Raw genomic sequence first — 18,699 nt, 5'->3', positions numbered from 1 at the left:
ATGGCTAAAGTTTCTAATAAAATGGCTATAGGAAACCGCTCCACATAATGAGAAGTACCATAGGATCTGTACTTTTGTACATGGTATACTTTTATGGAGTAATTTAAAAATGTTTTACCGCTATTAAGCACCAAAGCAAGACCTTAGTCCAGCAACCAAACGCTATGTCAGAAAACTGAAAATGTACATGTCCCTAATATGACCCTGTAACGTGACAAAAAAATTAAATAAAACACTACCTATTCAAGGGGGAAACACTATTGCATTTAGAGGATACATATAAGTAGAACATTGGGAGCTTTAACTATACTAGTGAACAACAATCTTGAATATTTTACTGTGAAAGTAAATTCTAAGTGAAGAATGCAGAGGGTAAAAAATATTTCCTCTAAGTTCAATACAAATTATAGAAGGGCTCCATGAATCTCTAAATACCCTGGGTAGATTTCTTATGAAAATTGTACATATAGGTGATATGTATTGGCGGCTGCTAAAATGCTACACGAGTTACAGGTCTATCATTAAGATTCAGTCAGGATGACAATAAGCTCCAACAAATGGTATAGATCCACTTTAAGGTAGGAAAGATAAGAGGCGTATTACCAAGCCTTAGATTGGTTGGGCTTAACGCAAGGGATTTCTGTAGAAACGAGAGGAAAAAATAAAAAATAGAGACAAGCCTGAGCCATGAGGAACCATAAATACATAGGCCGAAATTGGTGATAAAAGTCACATTGAAAGCCAAATTATACGTCTTATTAAATATCCAGGATGTGAACTTTTGCAAAAGTCGGGGGGGAGTAACAATTTATGACCCTATGCCTTTTTTTTTTTTTTTTTTTAAATTGTCATTTCGCAGCAGTAACGCCCGCGGAGTTTGTGAGGGCTTCAGAGAGAGATTGGAGCATCCATTACGTGCGAGCGGCCTCGGCGGCTGTCACACAAGATGTCGGAGACAAAAAGAAAGAGGAGGAGTGAGCGGGTGCACTCACGGCATCACGTGGCAGCCGGCAGCCAATCGGAATCGATGGCACGGGTTTCTGGCATATGTCTATGGTTTCTGGTCGGGAAGGGAAGGGAAGGGAGCCTTTTCGACAGCGCCGTAAAGTGACGCCGCGTGGAGGCTCCCTCTCTCTGTACGGCAGCTGTCGTTGAATTTTTATTTATTTATTTTTTTTTTCTTGTTGCCGATTTGCTACTGAGGGAGTTCGGCAAGTCCTTCAATTGTTAAATGAGGGGGGAAACTCTGCCGAGTGAGAGCAGCAGGTGAGCAGAGTGTCTCCTCATATTGCTGGTTGTGGAGGGAATAATGTGCCCAGTCCTTTACATGTCCTCACAGAGACTGCTGTGTACCCAGTGTGTGTTTATATATCCTGTAACAAGGTGCCCTGACCGTGTGAGAGCTCAGTGCAGGATTAATATATAAATATATCCAGATATACAACTGCTGTGTATCCAGTGTGTGTTTATATATCCTGTAACAAGGTGCCCTGACCGTGTGTGAGAGCCCAGTGCAGGATTAATATATAAATATATCCAGATATACAACTGCTGTGTACCCAGTGTGTGTTTATATATCCTGTAACAAGGTGTCCTGACCGTGTGTGAGAGCCCAGTGCAGGATTAATATATAAATATATCCAGATATACAACTGCTGTGTATCCAGTGTGTGTTTATATATCCTGTAACAAGGTGTCCTGACCGTGTGTGATAGCTCAGTGCAGGATTAATATATAAATATATCCAGATATACAACTGCTGTGTATCCAGTGTGTGTTTATATATCCTGTAACAAGGTGCCCTGACCGTGTGTGAGAGCTCAGTGCAGGATTAATATATCCAGATATACAACTGCTGTGTATCCAGTGTGTTTATATATCCTGTAACAAGGTGTGCTGACCGTGTGTGAGAGCCCAGTGCAGGATTAATATATAAATATATCCAGATATACAACTGCTGTGTATCCAGTGTGTGTTTATATATCCTGTAACAAGGTGCCCTGACCGTGTGTGAGAGCTCAGTGCAGGATTAATATATCCAGATATACAACTGCTGTGTATCCAGTGTGTTTATATATCCTGTAACAAGGTGTGCTGACCCTGTGTGAGAGCCCAGTGCAGGATTAATATATAAATATATCCAGATATACAACTGCTGTGTATCCAGTGTGTGTTTATATATCCTGTAACAAGGTGCCCTGACCGTGTGTGAGAGCTCAGTGCAGGATTAATATATCCAGATATACAACTGCTGTGTATCCAGTGTGTTTATATATCCTGTAACAAGGTGTGCTGACCCTGTGTGAGAGCCCAGTGCAGGATTAATATATAAATATATCCAGATATACAACTGCTGTGTATCCAGTGTTTGTTTATATATCCTGTAACAAGGTGCCCTGACCGTGTGTGAGAGCCAAGTGCAGGATTAATATATAAATATATCCAGATATACAACTGCTGTGTATCCAGTGTTTGTTTATATATCCTGTAACAAGGTGCCCTGACCGTGTGTGAGAGCTCAGTGCAGGATTAATATATAAATATATCCAGATATACAACTGCTGTGTATCCAGTGTTTGTTTATATATCCTGTAACAAGGTGCCCTGACCGTGTGTGAGAGCCAAGTGCAGGATTAATATATAAATATATCCAGATATACAACTGCTGTGTATCCAGTGTGTGTTTATATATCCTGTAACAAGGTGCCCTGACCGTGTGTGAGAGCCCAGTGCAGGATTAATATATAAATATATCCAGATATACAAGTAGTGAAATGTTTCCCTGGAAATGAATCCCACCAACAGGCAGTCTAGCAGGTGCTGCAGCCTAAATTAAAGGAGACACTAGTTACCAGAACCACAACAGTTTAAAGCGGCTCTGTCACCGTCTGCGTTATCATAATTTGCAAAGACCCCCAAAGGTAACATCGTCACTGGGGGTCCAGTGGCCATGGGATGCAGCGAAAGGTCTTACCTGACATTGTCCCTCGTGGCTGCTGACAACCACTGCTTCAGCTAGTGCTAGGAGCAAATGTCAGCGCTTGTACTCTTGCGCATGCATGTGAGTACAGCATTGAGGGCTATGGAGGATCCTGCAGAATCTTTCATTGAAATAACTTTTTGCTTAACCCGCCACCCCGCCCTCCTCACTGGTTACTCTATAGTTTTCATCTGCTTGACAAAAGGTGAAGCTGTCTACTTTGTCTCAGTATATCTTTTGATTGGGAAGGAATTGTCACCTCCTTTAGCAATTGCTAGTGACGGCTGTGGATAAAAAAAATGCATCATAAGAAGATATCAGTGGTAGCTCTCCCAGGATCCTCCATAGTTATCTGTTCTGTACAGTTGCGCATGTGCCAGGAACTAAAGAAAGATGGTGACGCCTGCAGGCAATAGTGAATAATATCAGATAAGTTATAATGTCCCCATAGGAGTCTTCGCAAAATATATAAAGCCGCTTTAATGTAGTGGTTCTGGGGCCTGTTGCTGCCGGCCTAGCTGTGTAAATGCTGCCTTTTCTCAGAAAAGGTAATGTTACCTTGCTGCCTAAGACCACCTTTACTGGCTGTCATTTGGACAGCCACTAGAGTGGTCTCATGGATGCCCACAGAAGCAGGACGACTGGCGAAAGTGGCGCTTCTGGGAAGTAAGATAAGTTTAAAAGCTTATTTAAACTTTTGGGTGGTAGATCTCTAAATCGTCCCTATATCACTCAAACTCTGTCTTAAAATCAAGTGATGCATATATGTTCACCAATACTTCTCCACGAGAAGTATTGGATAAGTCTGCAGAAGATGTCAGCAGGCATTTTGACATCTGTAGATGTGGAGGAATTTCAGCATTCGAAATTAGGTTGGTAAATGTTGGGTTTTTTTTTATCAGCTATGGGGAATGGACAGTGGTCACACTGATAGAAGGGAAAACATATTTTTAGGACTACTGGATATAAAGCTGATTTCCTTCTTTACCCATATCAATTTTACATACCACAACATCACTTTTCATGTGCTGTCCATCATGACGCCTTCAGGGAAACAAGTCTGGCAATCCTAAGCAAAGATATACACTTCTCTTGCCATTAATTTGTGATCTCTACCACACTATTGATTTAACTAAAAATTTGTATGTTTAATCCGTCAGACCTCCTCTCAACAAGGCAAATACATTGTTGGTTTCAAATTTGCAGTCTGGTCACTCTTCCTGCACTCTGCAATTTATGTGCATTAAAAGGACCAGAAGTCACCTGGAGATGCTTTATGGCTAATGAAAATCAATTCCCCGAGCATGCTGCTCTTTTTGTTAGTGATAATAAAACTGTTTTTGTGTCCAATGGATTAATGAATTAAAATGTTGGTTTGTATCTGCTATTTTTAATGGTGCAATATGGTGTTTCTCATTAAAGTGTTATATAGGATTTAAATTATATTGTGACAGCTTATCACGATATGATTAGCAGCAGAGAGTGAAATAAGCCTTCTCGTCCTTCTAGTGTACACTGCAGTACACCAGAACAACTACTGTACATTTGTTCTGGTGAGTATATTCATTCCCTGCAGGGTTTTTTTGCAGTTAACATGTTTTTTTTTGTTTTTGTTTTCTTCTTTTTTTTTTTTTAAGAGAGAAGGCAGTGTTTACATTACAGCCTACGGATACCTCTACTGGCCACTCTTCAGATGGCTGCTAGAGGTGCTTTCTAGGGCAGTGCTGTGCCAATCAGTGTCTCCACCCTCTGCATGGAGACACTTAACTGTCCACATAGAGATGCATTCATTCAGTGCATCTCTATGAGGATGTGGTGATTGGCCAGGGCTGTGTTTGGCTTGTGCTGATTCTGCCCCTGATCTGCTTCCTTGACAGTCTCCGCTAATCCAATTCTTTCTTATGTGAAAGCATTGTGATTGGCTGAGAGAATCACTTTTGATGATGTCAGCAAAGCATGCAGAGCAGCAGCAGATTGGAATCAAAGTAAGCCGGCCTCCCTGGGCTTCATGGAGGCGGCCGGCTGAGTGAGCGTTGCAGCCGACCGCCCTTGGCGTTATAGAGGCGGCCGGCTCAGTGGAGCATCAAGGCGGTCGGCTGGGGCAGCGTGCAAGGGAGCAGTAATCTTCCAGCGGCTCCTCTCTGTTCCCTCGCACTGTTTAATGATGCCAGGGGCCGAAATATGATATCATTCCTGCCCCGGCATCACCGGGAGCAGTGAGGAGCTGCATGCTCCTTCTCACACAGGAAGAGAGAGCAGCCCCACTGGACCCCAGGGAAAGTCTACTCAGCTCTCCCAAAGTTAGGGAGGCTAGGTTACATAGTTAGATACATAGTTACATAGGTGGATTAAAATTAAAAAAAAATTTTATTTGTGAGTGTTTGAGAAAGTGTATGTCTCTGTCAGCGTGTGTATGCCTCTGTCATTGTGTGTGTGTGTGTGTGTGTGTCTGTTTAGGTACCTGCCCCCCTCCGATCACATGATTGGTGTTTTTACTCACCTTTTTTTTCCCACGCCATGCAGGTTTTGCCATGGCTTGTCCCGCCTTCATTGCTGAGTTCATCAATCTTTATGATCTCAGCTAAGCCAATGCTTTCCTATAGGAAAACATTGGGAGTATATTGCGAATGTTCTGTATAGGTAACATTCAGCGCGTCTATGCAGAGCACTGACACAGGACTCTCGCTAAGGTCTAAGTAGGCAGCAATGTAAACACTGCCTTTTCTCTGAAAATGCACCGTTTACATTATAAAGGCTACAGGGACAGGCTATAGGCACCAGAACCACTACATTAAGCTGTAGTGGTTCTGGTGACTATAGTGTCCCTTAAAAAAAAAAAAAGCTGGCTCCTAGATTCCAAATAAATTTGTCAAGCCCTTCGTTATATGTACTTTTTGCACAGAAACTAACGTTGGTCAGTCCGGAATAGAGTTCCAAGCTGCCTAAGTAACGTGTGCTGCCAGGGATTCAACTAGACCCCAGCACAAAAGGGCATATTTCTCTGGATAGGGAGTGTTTCAAACAAAAAATTTGCATGCACAGATTGCTTGTTCCATGACCTTCTAAAAGCAGAGGTGTTCATGGAAGCTGGTGGTTAATCTTGGACCACTACATTGTTTTCAGTGGCAATGCACCATATTTTCAATGTGGAGATATAATACCCAGCAGAACCAATTTCAAGTAGCTTAAAGGGGCATCCTAGACACCATAACCCCGAAAGCTTGTTTAAGCATGGTGCCAGGGTACCATCTTTCTCTCGGCTCCCATACCAATGAATTGGGACGTTAGCACGGATGTAATGGAACAAGCACATTCAAGTCCATAGCCCGTTCCTGTCAGCACAGGATGGAAATTCCTTATGATTTGAACATGCTGTGCTTGCTGAGAGCCTTAACCCCCTTAAGGACCAAACTTCTGTAATAAAAGGGAATCATGACATGTCACACATGTCATGTGTCCTTAAAAGGTTAAAGGACCACTATAGTGCCAGGAAAGGAAACTCGTTTTCCTGGCACTATAGGGTCATTAGGTCCCCCCCCCCCCCTCTGGGCTGAAGGGGTTAAATCCATTTCGGCCACTTACCTTTCTCCAGCGCCAGGCTCCCTCGGTGCTGTTGACCTCTCCTCCCCCTACCGACTTCAGAACCATATGTGCATGCGTGGCAAGAGCCGTAGATAGGAAAGCATTACTCCATTCTCTGAACTATGTTTTCAGCTGCAGGGTTTAAACTAGATGGACCTGGCACCCAGACCACTTCATTGAACTGAAGTGGTCTGGGTGCCTATAGTGGTCCTTTAAGTTGTAACTACCAGCTCTCTGATTGACATGGTTTAAAGCGGCACTGTCATGCTGAACTTACCTTTCCCCAATCCCCTAATTGATTCCTCTTCTCTCCTTCTGTAATGATCTGTTCATTTCTTCCTGTCTGCTCTAGTTTTTTTTTTTTTTTGTTTGTTTGTTTTTTAAACATAAGAAAAAAAGTAGGAACTATTTTGTCTAATGTAGGTTTCCTTTGCCTGACCAGCTATGACCAGCAGATGAGCAGAGTGCTTCATTTCCTGTGGTCAGAGCGATTTCCCACAATTCTCACCTTTCCTCCGTGATCTTGCGATGCTTCCTGTCAGTATTCCTGTACGTCCTGTCACTTAGACAGAACGCTAGTGAAACTATCGAATTTCGTCCAAATAGAATGAGAACAGAATTAAATTCTGAACTATTCGTGTCGCGGCTGCATCTTGCAGCCGCTTAGTTGATATCTCTCTAATTCCCATGGTGTTGGGGAGCTATCTATCAAAAGGCTGAAAGACCTAAATCTCAGCCAATTTTACTAATACTAAGTAAAGATTACTTAGTATTAGTAAATTCTGCCCCTACTCGCTATATCACAAGTAGGGGCATGTCTATTAAACTGTAAAAAATAATAAAAACCTTAGTGTCCTCTATCCCGAGCCCCCACCCCTATGCTGTGTAAAATTACTCAGAGCACTCTGGTTGGATTCCAAGCCAACTAATTAGTGCTGTGACAGGTAAATATAGAGACTTACCTGTCAGTCTCTTCATTTACCTGTCAGAGCACTCAGATTGGTTTGCTTGGAATCAACCAATCGGAGTGCCCTAAGTCAAATGTCATTTAGGGCTGCTCACTGTTTAATAGACATGCCTCTACTTGCGATATAGCAAGTAGGGCAGCATTTACTAATACTAAGTAATCTTTTCTTAGTATTAGTAAATTTGGCTGAAAGACCAATTTAGGTCTTTCAGCCTTTTGGTAGATAGCTCCCTGATACCGTGGGAACCTAATACCGTGGGTAATCGACTAAGCGGCTGCAAGATACAGCTGCGGCACGAATAGATCAGAAATTCTGATCCGAACAAAGTCCCGAATTGCGTCTTAACACGAATGGAAAAACTGTTCTCTGTTAGGACGAAATTCTGTAGTTTCGCCGGCGTTCTAAGTGATAGGACATTTGGGAAAACTGAGAGGAAGCATCGCGAGATCACGGATGAAAGGTGAGAATTGTGGGAAATCGCTCTGACCCCCGGAAATACAGCACACTTTGCTCCTCCGCTGGTCAGGTGTAGGAAATATACATAAGACAAAATAGACCCTACTTTGTCTTATGTTTTAAAGAAAACTAGAGCAGACCGGAATAAATGGAGAACAGATCCTGACAGATGGAGAAAAGAGGAATCGATTGGGGAAAGGTAAGTTTGGCATGACAGTGGCGCTTTAAGGACTACGCTTTGCTTTAAAACAGTTTTACCCTGTAGATATGACCACTTCAGTCAGATGAAGTGGTTATAGTGCCGAGAGTGTCCCTTTAATTAATGGAATGAGCGTTTCAAGCTAATTTAAGGAAGCTCAAGTTTTTGCATGTGTTTATGCTCATTTGGTATTACTATTACTGAATATACATAGTAGTGAAAATGTTCTTTACCCTACTTATGTTTTCACTGACAGAGCTGAGCATATTCCACATACCCTTGTACAGTGTGAGGTTAAAGGATTTATAATTCAGCGCATGAATGCAACCTAGTCGTAACCATGGAGCTGTTGCATGAGAGTCTTTAAAAATGAGTGGGATCAGTTGTATGGGTCAGTTATGTCTTTAAGTAGGTTTATATAGCTGCAGTTTAAAAAATTACTTGTGTTTTAATGACGTATGACTGGGTGTTCTTCTCTTGCAGACTGCTGCCGTGTATCTCTTATTGACCACAATAAGAATCCAGTACATTATTTATAAACCCCTGTTTGTAGAAAATTATTGAGGTTGAGTGAAAAGGTGCAAATGTCAATGGCATATTTATTTTAAATACGTAAGTAATTTTTCATTTATTTTTAATCTCTCTTTGTGGTTTACTCAGTAAACTAATGCAACTTCAGTGCCAACCGTGTGCCTTTAACGTTTGAGTGAACTATGGAAAAAGTGGGTCCAGCTCCAGACTGAGTGGTGAGCTGTATGCAGCGCTCAAAGGGTGGGTACAGCGGTGTTCTCAATTAATTTTAATACACCGGATATAATATTCTGTAAATAAAAATGACAAACATATAGTGTATTAACATAAAAAATGTTTCCACGAACAATAACCATAAATGTGGAGTGGCTATGTGCCACTTAAACAGCTGAGCATCAGGAGGATCAAGCCCTTGATACCACTGGATCCAGGGGTATACAATCAGATCTTCCCCAAGGACGGCCGAATCGCTTAGAATCAAGTGCTTTATTTCACATAAAGTGCCATTAAAATCAGCTCACACAGGGATAAAATGTACTCTGCCAAGTCTTTACATGTCTGCGATTACAGTTTATAGTATAATCACTATTGGCACAAATGTTAGGTAACTTGCCCACCACAAAGCATCAACTGCAGACCTTCAACTTGGCATATAATGGACTTTTCTCTTCAGGCTGCCAGATGCTGTCTTCACCACAACTAGTTTTGCCCCTTAAAATGTGACTTTCTAAAGTGTAACCAATCATTCTATGGAAGTTGTATTGATACACCTATATAGATTTATATATATATATAATGGACATAGCCACTGCTGCCCTGTGAGTTTATACATTAATGGTTATTGTTTGGGAAAATGTTTTTACATTAATGCACTACTTTTTTCTTATTTTTATTATTCAGTGTCTCCACCCTCTGCATGGAGACTCTGAACTTTCCTCATAGAGATGCATTGATTCAATGAATCTCTATGGGGAGATGCTGATTTTACAAGGCCGTATTTGGCTTGTGCTGGCTCTGCCCCTGAACTGCCTCCTTGATAAAGCTCAGCCAATACAATATTTTCCTATGGGAAAGCATTGTGATTGGCTGAGTTCATCACCTCTGAAGATCTCAGCCAAGGAGGCAGATCAGGGGCAGAGCAAGCACCATCAGACTGGAATGAAGGTAAGATTTTACTATATTTATAGGCTATTTTTTTAAGGAGATTAAGGGTTAGATTTAGAGCTAGGGGATGTTTCAATTTAGACTTGGCTTAACAAAGGAAATCAGTCAATTTATATTGGTTTGACTGATTTACTTTGTTACACTAAGTAGACACAGTGAGATAGCGTTTTGAACCAGTCGGACACCATATCCTTTCAATCTTCTTTTGGGAATGGCCACTGAACAATACATCAGCAGAGTTCAAGCTACTTGGTGCATGAGTAACTTTTTTTTAAATATGAAGACTTATTGTGATATGCCAAGCTCTGGCCTAACCTTGCAAGTGACGCTTAATTTGCTTGCATGCTCTCAAGTTAAATGGAGCTGGGAGCCCATACAACATATTCCCTAATCCGGGCAACTCAAAGCTTTTACGCGTTGTCAGAAACCAATTCCCCCATTCACTTCAACAGACAGCTCTAAAGCTAGACTGATTTCGCCCGTTTTGTTTTGTAAAAAAACATTGCCAATGCATTTTTTATTATGCTAGTATTTATTTCTTTGAAGGTTTCCTAAAATTGACTAGAGTGAATGTTGGTCAATCCTTGAACGCACAATTTGCTGGTGTATTATTTAGCATGTTTTGAAATATTAGACTCCCTCGCCAAACTAATTGATTTTCTGCAAAACTCATTAGTGTGTCTGTTTGTTTAAACTGGACTGTTGCTGTTTTAAAAAAAATAATAATGAATACTTTGAAATATTAAAGGGACACTACAGTCACCAGAACCTCTACCGTTTAATGTAGTGATTATGGTATCTACAGCCTGCCCATGCATTCTTTTCATTGTAAACAATATATATTTCTGATGTATTTGGGAGGTACCTTTTTGGAAGCTGTACACCATATTAGGTTAAGTTGATTTATACATAGTTTCCTCGCTTCACATTTGGTTCTGTTGTGGTTGAAGGTTTGAATAAGTTTTCATTGTAAACACTGTATTTTCAGAGAAAATGCAGTGCTTACATTGGTGCCTAGTAACATCACTTATGGCAGTCAATTAGATGACCACTAGAGGTGTTTCCTATCTCAGTGCTACACAGGGTGCAGCACTAGTGTTCAGAGCTGGCGCTGAACATTCCCCATAGAGATGCATTGATTCAATGCATCTCTGAGGCGATGTTGAGTGGTGCAGCATGGTGTTTTGCTGTGCATGCGCAATAACCTCCTAATGCTTCTCTATGATGATCTCCGCCATGGTGAGACCAGCACGGCGTGTGTAAGTAAAATAATCTTTTTACTGAGATCAGAGGAGGGTCGGTCATCTAAACGGCTACATCAGGACTATAGTGTCAGGAAGACATGTTTGTATTCCTGACACTATAGTATACTTTTAAGTATTGCGATATATTTAAAATAGTGCATGTTTTACACCTATTAAAAGAACACTAAAGTGTTGAGAATACAAAACTATTCCTAACACTGTAGTGTCCCTCTGCCTCAACAATCCCCCAAGCAGCCAGGAAAGGGTTAACGTAAACCCTTCGCTTACCTGATTCCAGCGCCGAGGTCTCTCCGCACTGGATCAGGCTCCTTCGACATCACTGTGCACGCATAAGGGCTTTCCCATAGGAAAGCATTGACTCAGTGCTTTCCTGTGGGGTCTTTGAAGGCGCTGAAAGTCCTTGTGCAAAGCGTGAGGACTTTCAGCATAATTTCACTAAGTTAAACTCCTGTGTAAATGCAGGAAGTGCCTCTACTAACTAGTCTGGTAACTGTCTGGTAGAGTGTCATTAGAGGCAGTCTGTCAGGGTACCTTGTACTACTTTCTCTTATGGACCATCCTGAGTTTGACAAAGGCAGAGGTCTGCCATCAACAACTGATGGCTGTGGGATTCAGGCATCTTGTCTTACCATAAGACGTCCTCTATGGAGGCTTCTTGGGGATCCTCCGTAGACCTTAGTGTTGTGCTGTCATGGACGAGTCTAGCAGTGATGCGACTCCTGGCAGGTGAAGCCATTATTCCCTCATTCACATGCTCCAAAATATTTCCGTGTGTATAGGAACAAATGTCTAATATGCTTAAAGGGACTCTGTAAGCACCCAGACCACTTCATCTCAATGAATAGATGTGTGCGCCATGCCCCTGTCTTTTTAATCCTGCAACTGAAAACATTGCTGTTTAGTACATATGGCAATGTTTACATTGCAGGATTAATAATGCAATCTTTACATTGCATTTCTGGTTTTCCTAACTCTGGCTTGTCCTAGACTATTCTGTCTTTTTAGACGTTAAGCTCTCCCACTCCCCATGTTTATATACAGCCTATGTAACTATATTTGGCTATATATTTGCACACTGCGTACTTGCGCCCCAATTCAAACAGATTGTCTCATGGAGGCCATTTGGCGCAGCACTACGCATTAGCAAATATGCATTAGCCTCCCAGTGGGAAAACATTGGATTACCTGAGATCATCAACACTGATGATATCAGCCAAAGAGGCAGAGGAGCATTGGGGAAACTGGCATGATGAGAGCTGGAAACACTCACCTTTTAAACCATCACACGACAGGGGGGCACCAAATTAGGTAGATTAAAATGATGGTGTTAGGAATATATGTTTGTATTTCTAATGCTGCAGTATTCATTGAAAGCCAGTATGGTTACACAATGCCCCATGCATTCTCATTGTCTGCACAGACATTCTTTAAAAAAAAAATTATTATACTTGTGTTTTCTAACCCATATCATAGGTGTAATTCCAATGCTGTTGGCTGGGTTGTTTAGCGCTGAATTAAGTTACAACAGTTTGAAATATAGGATTAATTTATCTCTGCAACTCGCATTCGCCTATTCTAACCCTGAAAAATATTGCCTCAATTTGCTCCATTTTATTGTTTTTTTTTTTTTTTTTACATATTGGGGAAAAAACTAAACACAGAGCTTTCTGCATAATCCTTTTCTGCAGAAAACATGAAATCCATCAGTTGTTTTTTGTTTGTTTGTTTGTTTGTTTGTTTTTTAAATTTATTTAACTAGTCATGTATTTAAAAAAAAAAAGGGGGGGGGGTTCTGTTCTTATAAAAGTAATCATTTTCTTTGACTGTTTTTCATTGAATGCACTAATTTCTGAATTGAGAATGTAGCAGAATTATCTTGTCTGTAAGTGCTGTGCATTGCATCAATGTCCATAAACAGTGATGGATACTTGTAGCATGTATATACATGTTTGGTTCTCAAATAGTCGTTGTGAGTCAACCTGGGACCTGCTCACTTCCTCAGCAGTGATTCATATACGTGATGTATAAGTGTCACACAGCGCCAGACACAGGCCTTCATTTCATGCCCCTGGGATCCTCTCAGGGCTTTTCCCTTTACAGTTTCATCCACTCCTCTATCTTCGTTTGATGTCATTTAAGGTAAACAGAACAGCAGTTTTCTCCGCAAGGCTTAAATCCAAACCAAAATAGCAGCAAGTGGACCTTATTAACCCATAAATTGATACCTATGGAAGGATGATTACACTTTTCTAAGGAAACCAGGGGACTTTCAATTAAATAAATAACCTTTGAATGTAGTTTTTGTGGACACAGGTCTCAGGTTTTAACCCTTCACATGTAAACATAGCCGTTTCAGAGAAACGGCTATGTTTACATTTGGGGTTAAGCCAGCCTCGAGTTGCTGTCTTCCGGACAGCCACTAGAGGCGCATCTGCGACGCTGGAGGCGAATTTCGCCTCCATCACACAGAGCGTCCATAGGAAAGCATTTAGAAATGATTTCCTGTGGACACTTTGAATGCGCGCGCGGCACTTGCCGCGCATTCCGCTCCAGTGACGTCGGACGGGAAGGAGAGGTCACCAGCGACTAGGGAGCCCAGCGCTGGATTAAGGCAAGTTGCAGAAGGTGTTTTAACCCCTTCAGCGCCAAGGGAGGGGGACCCTGAGGGTGGGGGCACCCTCAGGGCACTATAGTGTCAGGAAAACTGATTTGTTTTTCTGACACTATAGTGATTCTTTAAACTAAACCTGTCCAAAACAGAACTTCTGGTCTTTCCTTCCTCAAGTGTTGCTACTCCCTTGTCTGTGTCCCTCCAAGTCAATGGCGCTACCATCCGCTCTACCTCTAAGGCTCGCTGCCTAGGTATTCTCTTTGACTCCAACCTCTCTTTTACCCCTGATGTCCAATCAATCGCCAAATCCTGCAGTTTTAATCTCAAAAACATTGCGCGTGCCCGACCCTATTTAACACCTGATACAGCAAAGGTGCTTGTCCATGCTCCTATCCTCTCTCGCCTTGACTACTGTAATCTGCTTCTCAGTGGTCTTACATATTCCCAACTTGCCTACCTCTGATGCTCACCTAAAAGACTTCTCTAGTGCTGCACCATTCCTATGGAACGTCCTTCCCCTCTCTTAGACTTTCACCTAATCTCCACTCCTTCAAATCATCTTTGAAAACTTACTTCTTTAGAAAAGCATATCAATTTAACTGTGAACAGCTTTCCCTCCCCGCACCCTGATTCCTCTCCTGAAACTGTCATGAAAACATTAAGCCATCAATGAATACTATCCTAGCATCCTACTTTTCTACCCTACCCTTACCTTTTTTGTCACTATACCCCACTCCCTCTAACATGTAAGCTCATTGAGGAGGGCCATCAAACTTGTCTGGTTTCAATACGTGTCTGTTAGTCCATCCATTGTACAGCGCTACGGAACTTGTTGGCGTTTTATAAATAATATCAATTTTAAAGTACAGATGAGAATTATTTTTTTTTTCTAATCCCTTAAAGGTCTTTAATAGTTCTCGCCACTGCAAGCCTTAAATGACCACTATAGTGCCAGGAAAACAAACTAGTTTCCCTGGCACTATAGGGTCTTTAGGTTCCCCTCCTGCCGGGCTCTAGGGGGCTGAAGGGGTTAATCCCTTACCTGCCCATAGTTAAGCATTGACTCAATGCTTTCTTGTGTGGATTTCACTGACAGTGGATGTCCTCAGGAAGAGTGTGAGGACGTCCAGCGTTAGTTAAGTGACCTAGAGTCCAATAAACTCCCAAAAGCACCTCTGGTGGCAGCCACTAAAGGCTATCTTAGTACTGCAATGGAAACGTTGCAGTTTCTAAAAAAAAAAAACTGCAATGGTTTATATTGTAGAACTACGTGGGACAGGGACATTGCACCCAGGACACTAAAATGAGCTGAAGTGGTCTGGATGCCTATAGTGTCCCTTTAGCATGTGAATGGGTGAGTTTTTACTCGCCACGGTTAGATTTTCACCAGTGGAAATTTTGACACCTGCCCTATCCTGTGACTGTAAACTCTTTCAAGCAGGGTCCTCCTAAACTCCTGTAACAATTGTAATTGTCTCATCTGTTGTCAAATTTCTCCCTTTATAATATTGTAAATCAATGCAAAATTGTTGACACTATTTAATGCCAGCAATAATAATATCAATAAAACATGGAAGTGGTGCAGAAACAAACACATTTAACTCACCCCTGACCACAGTGGACTGTAACATGCAGGATCTTTTCAGACGCCTGTAACAGAGTGAACCTGGGAATCCCTGTCCGTGGCAGTCACTGTGGCTAAATACCATCGTTCTTGGTGACTTAAAGAGTTGTATACCGCATCGTCCACATGGGGCCACTAAATCTAGTGATTCCTAGATGTCCCCATTGGCCCGGATTTATTCCCTGCTGGCACTTAAAGGATAGGCTAACAAGCACGTCATGTGTCTTAATGATTTGTCGTTACTTCCTGTGTCATAAAGGGATGTTGGGGGGGAAATAATTCCAGAGATTATGAATTTTGTCCACTTTGCACTCAAAGTGCTTATGTCACAGTTAAAACTAAAGTTTGAAATATGCTGACCTGGGTTATCCAGATAATTAAGTAAAAGTACCATGCGCCATAGGACCAACTTTTTTGGCAACTGTTTTACAATAGGTTAACCCCCTGAAAGAAATATGGCACTCAGACTGAGCTGAAGCGGCTATGGGGAAGGTAGTGTTCTTTGAAATGGCCTTGCATTCTCCAAAATATGTTAATTTTAATCCTCTTGTTACCCTGGGGTCTGATCTTGTGCAATTTTGTTGTCATTAGACCGTATCCTCCCTCTATAATTTTATCTAGCTTGGCACTCTTCCACCTAGGAAACTGGCTAGACAGCCATTTATCATTCCTTATATATTGTTTGTACGTGGTTTAAGTGAGCACATTTGTGTGTCAAGTCTTTCTTTGCATTGAGTTGATGCATTGTTAAAGTTTTCTTTTATTTCGGGAATGGGAGTGTTATGTCATGGAAGCCTAGTTTTTGGGGTGAAAGGTTTGGTTGGCAGCTCTACTTAATGGAGCCATAATACATTTTTTGCTCTTGTTAATCGCAATACTGAGGTCTGTAGAAGATACCACAAGTCTACAGGATGCTCCACTTTTTGAGTGTGTGCAAAGAAATGTTTTATGGAAAATGTCAAGACAAGGCAGTTGGAATTTAATACACAATTATTTTTGCTATTTTCGTTGCCGTACGTGTGACCAAATAGTCCCAACTTTAACCCCTTAAGGACCAAACTTCTGGAATAAAAGGGAATCATGACATGTCACACATGTCATGTGTCCTTAAGAGGTTAATGGCGACTGAATGGCAGAGCTTGAAAAAGAAATATGTTGGCAGGATACTCATTTTTACTGTTAAAATATCTCAGCCAAGGGGGGCGGGGCCTGACCGTGGAGCCGAGAGGACGTTGGCCTCAACAGCTCCGGCCAAAGGCGGCAGGAAAAACAACACTACGCAACAAAAACGGCAACCAAATGGCAAATAAAGGCTACCAGGCGAAGGGGGACACCGGGACTCACTCAACGATACCCTCCAAGCGACTATTTCTCCAGCATACACCCGATAACCTGGTGAGGCCTCCCAGCATGGCGGGCGCGGGAGAGACGGCCGCTCTCCTGCCGCCGGGAACGGCTGGAATTTTGCCACAGAATCCTCGTTCCCCCCCCTCTGGTCCGGCGGGGGTTATCCCGGACCCACCCCACATGATCCTCCTGACAAGAGGAAGCCCGACAACCCGAACAAGCAATATGGAGGCCGCGGGTGGGGACTACAAAATGGCAGACTGCACACACAATGCAGTCGTAAACAAAGTATGGAGGGACACAGAGCTCCGACTAAACAACATATTCTGCCCCTTTTGGGGGAAGCTAGAGAGGCTCATGTGGCCCCCGGAATCAAAGAACCTGGCCGATGGCACACCACAAGGCCCGCCACGGGAGACCCAAAAGAGAGACACGACACACTCAGACCCCCACCCGAGGCTAAGCAAGCACCAGAGAAGGGCCACCCGGGTGACAGATGCCCAGAACCACGCCAACGGCAGAGGCCACCAGTCAAAGGTGAGGAAAATCAACGAGACCCCCATGATGCAGTGCCAAACACCACAACCGACCAAGAAAGAGGCGGCCCATGAGGCCCAAATTGGCGTCAGCGGCAAACCGACTTCACCGCTACAGCTGCAGCCGACGACCACACCAGAAGGTGGGACCCACAACCGGGACTATACTTTACTTGACAAGAGGGCCACATCATCAGACTGCAGGCATCGAAGCGTGCACCAGCACAAGAGGCCCACAAGACTCCGCAAGGCATCGGCTGACGGACTCGATAAAGGGGCAGCCACATGAACTCTAGGACTGCTGCCTCCATCACAGATGCAAATTACACAAGCTCATACAGGTCCACCACACATATACCCGCAGACCCACAGCAGAGTGTAGGCTCTACCCATCAAAGCCCCAACAATTAGATACATACACCAGCTACACCAGGGAGCAGTAACCTAATTATACCAAATTGTGTCAGTATAGCATACACAGACAATCTAATGTTTAAACGCTCATCTCTATGCTACAGACCACTAAAAATGTATATATTAACTGAAATATCACTTTGCCTCTTACATTGCTTTAATCATTAACTCATTGTTCATAATAGTGCAGTAGCATCTTGAGAGAGGGGTCTGCCGCCACTTAAAAAATGCTACAGCTGGTTTACTTACTGCCGTTAAAAAGTTTGATTGCATGGAAGGCGCTATAGGCGTGGGGCTACCTAAGCCTGCTTAGTTATAATCGTTACACTCTGTCCAGGTTATGCGTTATTACAAATGCTAAAGACAATGCTTGCATCTTATGTTATGTTTTCCCACTGTCTAACCCTCATACCATCAAAACCAAAAATTTGTGCTGTCTATGCATTATCATCTTAAGGGGACCTATGGCGACGCAACGATAGACCAAGCAGGATCGATGTAACAAGTAAAATTCACCCTATACAAACCTGTACACTTAGTTACAGGTCACGCAGCACTACAGGCAACACGTACCATTACTGTTCAGTTACTATTTTTGCAACTTGTTTTTTTTTTTTCCCAATACCAAGCTGCAAACTTAACTGTAGATAACGTAGCCATATAGCTAACTAGTCTAACATGTTTATTGCAAACTAGCGAGGTCTCATAACCAGTCTTTATTCAGGGGCTGAACAAAAATTTTACTGTTTAAACTGCTAAATTTCGCGATGAAAATCTTGGTACTACTTATTGTCTTATATAAATGGAATCTATGCTGCTTTTTGAACCTAAACAACGTAAACCTATACTGTCAATTTCCTTACCAAAAAATGTGCAAGACCTACTGTTTACCCTTATGTATTAACTGTGTATACTACGCTAGAGGAATGCCTTTGGGGTACCTCTTAAGCATTTGTTACCATCGTACGCACTACAAAAATAAAGAATTAAAAAAAATATATATATATATATATATATATATC

At 42.2% G+C, this 18,699-nt stretch overlaps 1 protein-coding gene across 1 annotated transcript in view; it reads left to right on the top strand.

Moving 5' to 3' along the window:
- The first annotated feature begins 1,176 nt into the window (after nt 1–1,176).
- ZNF335 (zinc finger protein 335) overlaps nt 1,177–18,699 on the top strand; it is a 60,809-nt gene continuing 43,286 nt past the window's right edge. Inside the window, exon 1 of the mRNA XM_063459164.1 lies at nt 1,177–1,266. The gene's annotated coding sequence lies outside the window, so the exon portion shown is untranslated. The remainder of the gene's footprint in view (nt 1,267–18,699) is intronic.

Source organism: Pelobates fuscus, chromosome 6 (assembly GCF_036172605.1).
Source record: "Pelobates fuscus isolate aPelFus1 chromosome 6, aPelFus1.pri, whole genome shotgun sequence".
Lineage (NCBI taxonomy): Eukaryota > Metazoa > Chordata > Amphibia > Anura > Pelobatidae > Pelobates > Pelobates fuscus.
This window is presented reverse-complemented; position numbering and strand designations above follow the sequence as displayed.